Genomic DNA, 7,704 nt, shown 5'->3' with positions numbered 1-7,704 from the left:
AGTACCAGATAACAAACTGGGATTCACTGGAAAGTTGACTAACCCTCAGACTATACTGTTGGTAATAGAAGAAATGTACAGAACACAAAGGAAAAGAGGAAACACAAGCATTGTAGTACACTGCAGGTGAGAAAGAAATGTGATTTAAATATTGATTTTAATTTCCTTCTTTTTAGTGATACAGTTAGTCGTTCAGCAATGTTTTGTGCAGCTGCTACAACAATTAATAAATGTAAAACTGAAGGAGTCATTGATGTATTTCAAGTACTCAAAAGTCAACGTATTCAAAAACCAGGCAGTGTACAGACTGTTGTAAGTATACTTTAAATTAATAATCTGTATAAATATATTTTTGCATATTGTTCTTTTCTTAGCAACAATATCAAGGGATATTTCAGATTGTACTGACCTACTTGGATTCATTTGAGACTTATTCAAACTTCACTACTTAAGAAGTATAGCTACGTTATATTGGAATAAAAATTGTTTTTAATTTGCCCTTATTTGGTTTTATTTTGTGCTTTGAATTTTTTACTTTTATTTGTTTTAATCAATTAACACGTGTTATACATATTTTGTATTGCTATATCATAATATAATAATTATGAGAATGAACTTTTTAATAATTGTGAATGTGTTACATGTTTAAATAACAATAACCACAGTCCATAAACTATAGTCCAGGGTATTTTATCAAAAAATGACTAGGAGAGAATTCTCCGTTTTTATTTTATTTTTTTAAGATACATATACAAGTAATTATGTTGCATAGAAAGTTTGCGCTGATCCCGATCAAAATTGGATTTTTACGAATTTTTAAAGTCGCTCGAAATTGACATCTATCTATTTGACGTTAAAGGAGGATGTACATGTAACCCTCATGTTTAGAATTTTGACATGTATGAGAATATACATGTAATATTTATTCTTTTTTCTTCAATTAAAAAAACTTGTGCCTATAAAGTTTTTATACAATGATACATTACTGATGGTGACACACATAACAATGTTGATGCATGTAGATCAGGTGCTTTCCTTTGCATGCACCCTCAAATCAAGAGGCTCATAACTGAAGGAGAAGTTGATGTTTTTTTTATTATCGTCAAAGACAACTCATACCAAACACATTTGACTATTAAGGAAACTGAATTATTATGATAGTTCTACTATCTTTATCTCTTCCTTTCTTGTTATTTTCTTGTTCCTTTTTCCTCTATAGTGCATTTATATTCTTGAACTTGTCCAGACGCACATGTACATTTATACACATAAGAACATTTATAAATGTATAATGTAATGTCACAAGAATATCAAAGAATTATATATCAGACAATAGTACCTATCTATTGTTCTACAGGAGAAGAGAGAACTAATAGTTATTATTATCAGAAAATATAAGAATTTTCTCCTAGTCATATAATGACATTATAACAAACAACTTTTATTGCATCTTTTTCTTGTCCCTTACTCTTTCTCCCCCTTTTTCTCTCTCTCCCCCTTTTTTTCTCTCTATCCCTTTTTACTTTTTTCTTTTAATCCTTTCTCTTTTTTATGGATTGGATCATAATTATGTCTTCTGTCGTGAAGTTTTAGGTGCATGATTATGTAAAGTCCTTTGATCCTAAAATGCAAATTATAATGAAGAACTGCTTGTACCTGCTCTACTACTTTCTGTCACACAAAACACACACAATTAATGGAAATTTTTGTAGTTTGTGTAATTTGTAACTTATTTGTACTGACTAATTTTTCATTAAAAATTGATAGTAATATTAACCTTTGTCATAATGGGTGAATGTTGATGCTATGCATGTCATTTTGGTAGCAAGTTCTTTACCTGTCAATGCTATATTGTGCTTTGTAAGTTGCTTAATCCAATTTTTCCAAGCAATCTCACTAATCATATGACTCGTCATACTAACTAATACACCAGGAAGTGATGTGGTTGGATCAAGCAATTTGCAGCATCAAAAGCATGGCATGGCACATTTTGTAAAACTTAAGTGACCCAATTTTCTATCATGCGAATCATTAACTTCTATTATAATATGTGATCATGTGACAGTAATTGAGTTAAGTTAGTTTTTATATAATCTATTGGACAGAATTTTTACTGTGGATTGCTTCCTGTTCCACTTGTAAATAGTGTTGCATATTTTATTTGCAAGGTCATTTCCTGTTGTAGTGCAAGATGAAGAGATTGACTGGTTGCTCTAGTCTTACTGCTCTGTGGAAATGTATATGCTGCTTTCTTATACTGTCAATAGTTCAAGTAGGAGGACAAGAACCCACCACACTACCCAGCAATGGTAAGAGTGAAATAAAAGTTGTTTCTGAATAAGCAAATGTTACACATTACTAATAGGTGTTCGACTATACCTAGCCTATGAGAACAGGGTAATACCTGATTACTCTATGATATATTCTAGCCAGTTTTATGATACTGATCAGAATAATGATGGCAGCAGTATTGTTGATGCTTTGTGGTGTCAGAGTGCTAACAGTGGTGCTGATATTGGAGTGTGGTATTATCCTATTGGAACTGAAGTACCTTTATTTCATAGAAATTTTGGTCATCAATCAACTCCTAGTCAAGCATTGTTCAGTAAGAGATTCAGTGGTCAGATTGCACTAGCTAAAAGTGGTGGAGAAGATCTATCAGGATATGAAGGTTTATACCAGTGTATCATTCCAAATGAGGTTGGAGGGGATCAAACACTAGTGGTTGGAGCATATACTGATACTGGATACAATAACAATGGTATGTGATGAATATAGACTATAATTAATGTACTTCTTTTACAGATGGTCCTGATGCTGATCCTACTATGCAGTTCTCTCTCCTCTCCACTAGTAGATTAGCTACTCCTCCAGTCTTCAGTCTCAGTTTCAATGTCTCTGATGGTCCTCCTACTACTGTCAATTGTTCAGTGAATGGGAATGGAATATCTACTGAACTGTGTCGTGTGATAGTGAATGGACCAGGATCTGTTACAAGAGTGACAGTAACAGTGAGACTGAGAGAAGCTGGTAACTATCAGTGTATTGTGTCTAATGACAGAGTAACTGCTGGTAACATCAGTGGTGTTACTGCAGTGAATAGTACTTCATCATTGAATGTATCAGGTTAGTGATTAAACTACTATCTATCATTTTATTATTTTTTCAGTATCTGATACTCCAACTGGTTTAACTGCTACGAGATTAAGTACTGGTTTAGCTCAAGTAAGACTCTCCTGGTCTACTGTATCAGGAGCTACTGGTTATGAGGTCTACTATCAACTGTCTAGTAATACTCCTGTTAGTGTATCCACCACTAGTTACACAACAATCAACATATTAGCAGCGTTGTCTCAAGGAAGTACATACACTTTCTATGTAGTATCTTATGGATCAGCTTCTCTACCTAGTGGTAATGCTTCAGTTATGCTAACATTTAGTAAGTTGCTATCAGCATCAGTATATTATGTTAATTAATTTTTGATTTTAGGTAATCCAGTTGTTAGTGATTTAACAGCTACACTAATCACAAGTGTTGGCATTACATTAATATGGAGTCCACCAACTGCTCTAGTACCAATTAGTTATAATATTAGTAGGAGATGTAGGAGAGTATGTGAATCATCAGTCACTAGTAATAGTGAAACATCAGTTTCATCACCACATACTTCAACTGGTATACCTCCTTACAGTCAATGTGACTTTGATCTTATTGGAGTGTATGGAGCTGAGACGGCTAATTTGACTACTAATTATCTTGTTACTACACTCTCAACTGGTAAGTGAAGAATTAGTTTAAGTTTTTTATTAGTCCTTTCTCAATAGCCCCTACTGCACCAGTGGGTGATGTTATATTCTCATCAGTAGAGTCAGTGTCAATGACTGTCTCATGGGATGAAGTACCTTGCAATGGAAGGAATGGACCAATCACTGGATACTACCTCACATACACTAACATCACTTCAAACACTAGTTATACTGTTAATATCACTGGAGGAGACAACAGAATGTATAATCTCAATGGATTAATACCATATACTAACTATACTGTGAGTATAGTACCTTATAATTATAATATGACTGGACCAGCTAGACAAGAAATACAATTAACTCCTGAATCAAGTAAGTCAATGAGATATTGATCAGTTTAACATGATCTTAACACAGTTCCTGGTGTGATATCTAATCAAACACATGTAAGGACACTAACTGAAATAATTATTGCATGGAATCCTCCTACAATACCTAATGGTATCATTACAGTATATGAGATAAGATATAGAGAGTCTACCAGTACTGGTCCATACAGTATAACTAACACTACTAACACTTATTACAGTATATTAGGTTTGATACCTAATACTAGTTATACTATTGGAGTGAGAGCATATACTAGTATTGGACCAGGAGAATGGACTAATAGAGAATACACTACTATTGAAATACGTAAGAAATTACTGAGAATACTATGATGATAATGTTTTAAATAGCATACTGTTATCAATTACATGAAAAATAGTAAAATAATGTAACACTGTATTTGGTATTTTCTATTTTAGCTGTCATTCAAACCTTTTCTATTACAAAGCTCAATTCTACAGCAGTAAGGGCTGAGTGGCATTTTGTTTCTGGAGCTAGTCATTATACTGTCTATTATGAGTCAACCAGTAGCTCCTCAAGAAAGAAGAGACAAGTAGAGACAGGAATGAGAGTATTCCCAGGTGATACTACTGAAGGTCTAATAGGAGGATTAGATCCTAATCTGAACTACTTGTTCTCTATATCTACATCATTTACTAGTAATGGAATCATTTATGAAGGAGAGAGGACTCAACCAATACCGCCAGGTATGCATATAGAAGAATTGTAATATTTTACTATAATTTTTATGTTATTAGGTGTCACACTAACTCCTACCATAGTATCAAGTACTTCAATGGTATCAACTGTAATGCAGACATCAACTGTAATACAGGCTTCAACTTTAATACAGACATCAACTGTAATGCAGGCATCAACTTCACATACTTCAGGTAAGTAACTAGTGATTATCAATCACACAATGGTCATATTGTACAGGTACTCCAGTGACTACTAGTGCTCCTAGTTCTAATCCAACTGAGAGTAGTGCTGGTGGTAGTTCAACTAGTGCTATAGCAGCAGGAATAATAGTACCATTACTGTTACTAATAATAATAGTCATTGTAATCATTGTAGTAGTTGTTTCGAAGTGAGTTGTTATACATTGCAGAATAAAGTGAATGTGCTTTAGGAAAAAGAAAGGGAAACATGAAGTTGTTTATTACAATACAAGAGCTAAACCAGCAGCACTTGAAGCAGTATCCTATAGTGTTGATCATGTTGGACAATATGAAGAAGTTAAATGTGAGCAGTATACATAGAATAATCCTTAAATATCTAAAGCTATTAAAATTATGAAACACAGAGGATAAATGATACCTATAATTTGTATGAATAATAATGAGTGTGTATATTATTATTATGCTACTCCTTCATTTATTCCTAATGATTCAATTCTTTTAGTGGAAACAAGATGTGGCCCTCCTCCCCCTCCAGCTCCTTTCAAAACTGCTACACCTCCAGTGATAGAAGAGTTCCCTAGTAATAAGACTACTGAGGAAGGTTGTCAAGTTCTTTTTAAAGTTAAAGTCAAAGAAACTTTGAAATTGTCTTTTAATTGGTATCATAATGGAGAGCCAGTGACTGATGATTATGCTCATGAGCTGAGAGGAGATGGTAGTCTACTGCTAGTGAGTGTTGAGGAGAAACATAAAGGAACATATCGTTTTGTTGCTAATAATGATGCTGGAACAGTTAGTCAACAAGTTGTACTCACAGTTGCAGTGGAAGAGGCCAGGATGCCAAGTAATGGTACCTCAGCTGTTAAAAGTGGTAAAAACTTAATACCTGTTGGACAATTTGGAGAATTTGTAGCTAATGGACATGCTAAAGGAAATGAGGGATTTAAAAATCAATATTGTGTAAGAGATTCTCTCTCTTATCTTCTCTGTCTCTCTTTCATTCATTATCAATTTTTATTATCATTAGACATTGAACAGTGGTGACAATGAGCACTCAGTAACAATAGCTGTTACTCCAAGCAATAGACCGTTAAATCGCTTTGGAAACATTGTTGTGTGTAAGTTATCATTTAAAACCAACTGTAACAAAGGTGATTTAAATAGAAGCCTTTGTAATAATAACATATATATTAATGTCCTTGACTGAATTTTTTAAATTATGGCTATAGGGCTATGACCAGGGCTTCTGGCCCAATAGTAGTGTATTAGTCTTGTGTAGCCAGATTATACTAGACCAGATAGTCTATCAATCAAAAGCATGGGCGATTTGACCTTTTCACACATGCTTAATGCTGGCTGGAGTTAAACCAAGTTAACTCCAGCATCAACATAGCATCATAATAGTGTAACTAATATAGCTGTAACATCATAACTGAGTAATGATCTGTTGACAGATTGCCTGACTACATCTATAAAGTTTCATGATGGCAATGATGACAGTGCTTGTGTATTAACAATGAATGCACACAAATGTTAAGCTTTAATTGCTATTTTTGACATCCATATAGCAGCCTATCAAATCTTGTATTTAATTTTTTATCACATCATACCGGTACCTCCTATAGTTTCAATATCACAGTACATTGATATGAGGCCTATGTATTGCTATTGTTTGCTAAATCTTCTCGTGAATGTTTATTGTTTATTACATTTATAGATGATGATAATCGTATACTGCTCAACCAAATACCAGGCAACACAGACTGTCAAAATGACTATATTAATGCTTGCTACATTGATGTGAGTCACTAGTGATAAACATATTTTCATTGAAGCACAATATTTAGCCAAGCTATATCAAATTAAATGGTGAGATAACTTATGCCATTGTTCCTTTTTTTATAGGGCTATTCCCAAGACTACAAGTACATTGCAACTCAAGGTAAATAAGATTACAGTTCGGTATCAAGTAATTGAACTGGTACTGTACGCATAGCTGGTAAATTCGAAGGGAAAAAGTTTGGTGAATTATTTTGATAGCGATTCACCAAATCATTTTATGCTCAATGGCACAACCCTCCAATCATCAAAAGTCTTGCAATTTGCCATAATTTTACTCTAAAATTACTAGCTATACGTTATTGTAGATATGTAAAATTAGTTGCTGTGTACTGAGTAAGTGCATTTACTTAGATCTGCATTGTAGTCATAAAATAGAGTAAGAGAGGTTGACAGCCTGATAGAGGTTACTGTAACAAATGGGTAATTAGTGGGAGGAAATGTGTCAATCCTGTGACATACATTTTTATTCTTTGTATGGTGTGTGCTATGAACACATGTGTCCATATACCCATCATTAACATACTAGTCATAACTACTCTTCATGCTTCCCTGACCAGCATTGCAGCTGTGAATTTACTAATGTCTCCTTTGTAGGACCAGTCACAAAAACACTGGTTGACTTTTGGAGGCTGATTTGGCAGGAGAGGCCACCTGTTATTGTAATGGTTACTAATTTGAAGGAAGATACTACTATTAAGTGTCATCAGTACTGGCCTGAGCATGGTAGCACCAGTTATGGGCCATTTAGAATTGAATTGACTAAAGAGCAAGTGCTAACAGATTATACCATTAGAAAAATGCAATTGACGGTAAGTAAGAG

At 33.9% G+C, this 7,704-nt stretch overlaps 1 protein-coding gene and 1 long non-coding RNA gene across 2 annotated transcripts in view; both read left to right on the top strand.

Moving 5' to 3' along the window:
* LOC100634992 (receptor-type tyrosine-protein phosphatase epsilon-like) overlaps nucleotides 1-7,704 on the top strand; it is a 14,746-nt gene that overhangs the window by 4,331 nt on the left and 2,711 nt on the right. The window lies entirely within an intron of this gene.
* LOC109585881 (uncharacterized) lies at nucleotides 4,358-4,671 on the top strand. The gene is made up of 2 exons (XR_002186710.1): nucleotides 4,358-4,446; nucleotides 4,560-4,671. It is a non-coding gene; the product is annotated as an uncharacterized LOC109585881 (long non-coding RNA).

This window comes from Amphimedon queenslandica, unplaced genomic scaffold, assembly GCF_000090795.2.
Source record: "Amphimedon queenslandica unplaced genomic scaffold, v1.1 AMPQUscaffold_12991, whole genome shotgun sequence".
In the NCBI taxonomy this organism is placed as follows: domain Eukaryota; kingdom Metazoa; phylum Porifera; class Demospongiae; order Haplosclerida; family Niphatidae; genus Amphimedon; species Amphimedon queenslandica.
The sequence above is the reverse complement of the archived record's forward strand: the minus strand, read 5'-3'. Positions and strand labels throughout refer to the sequence as shown.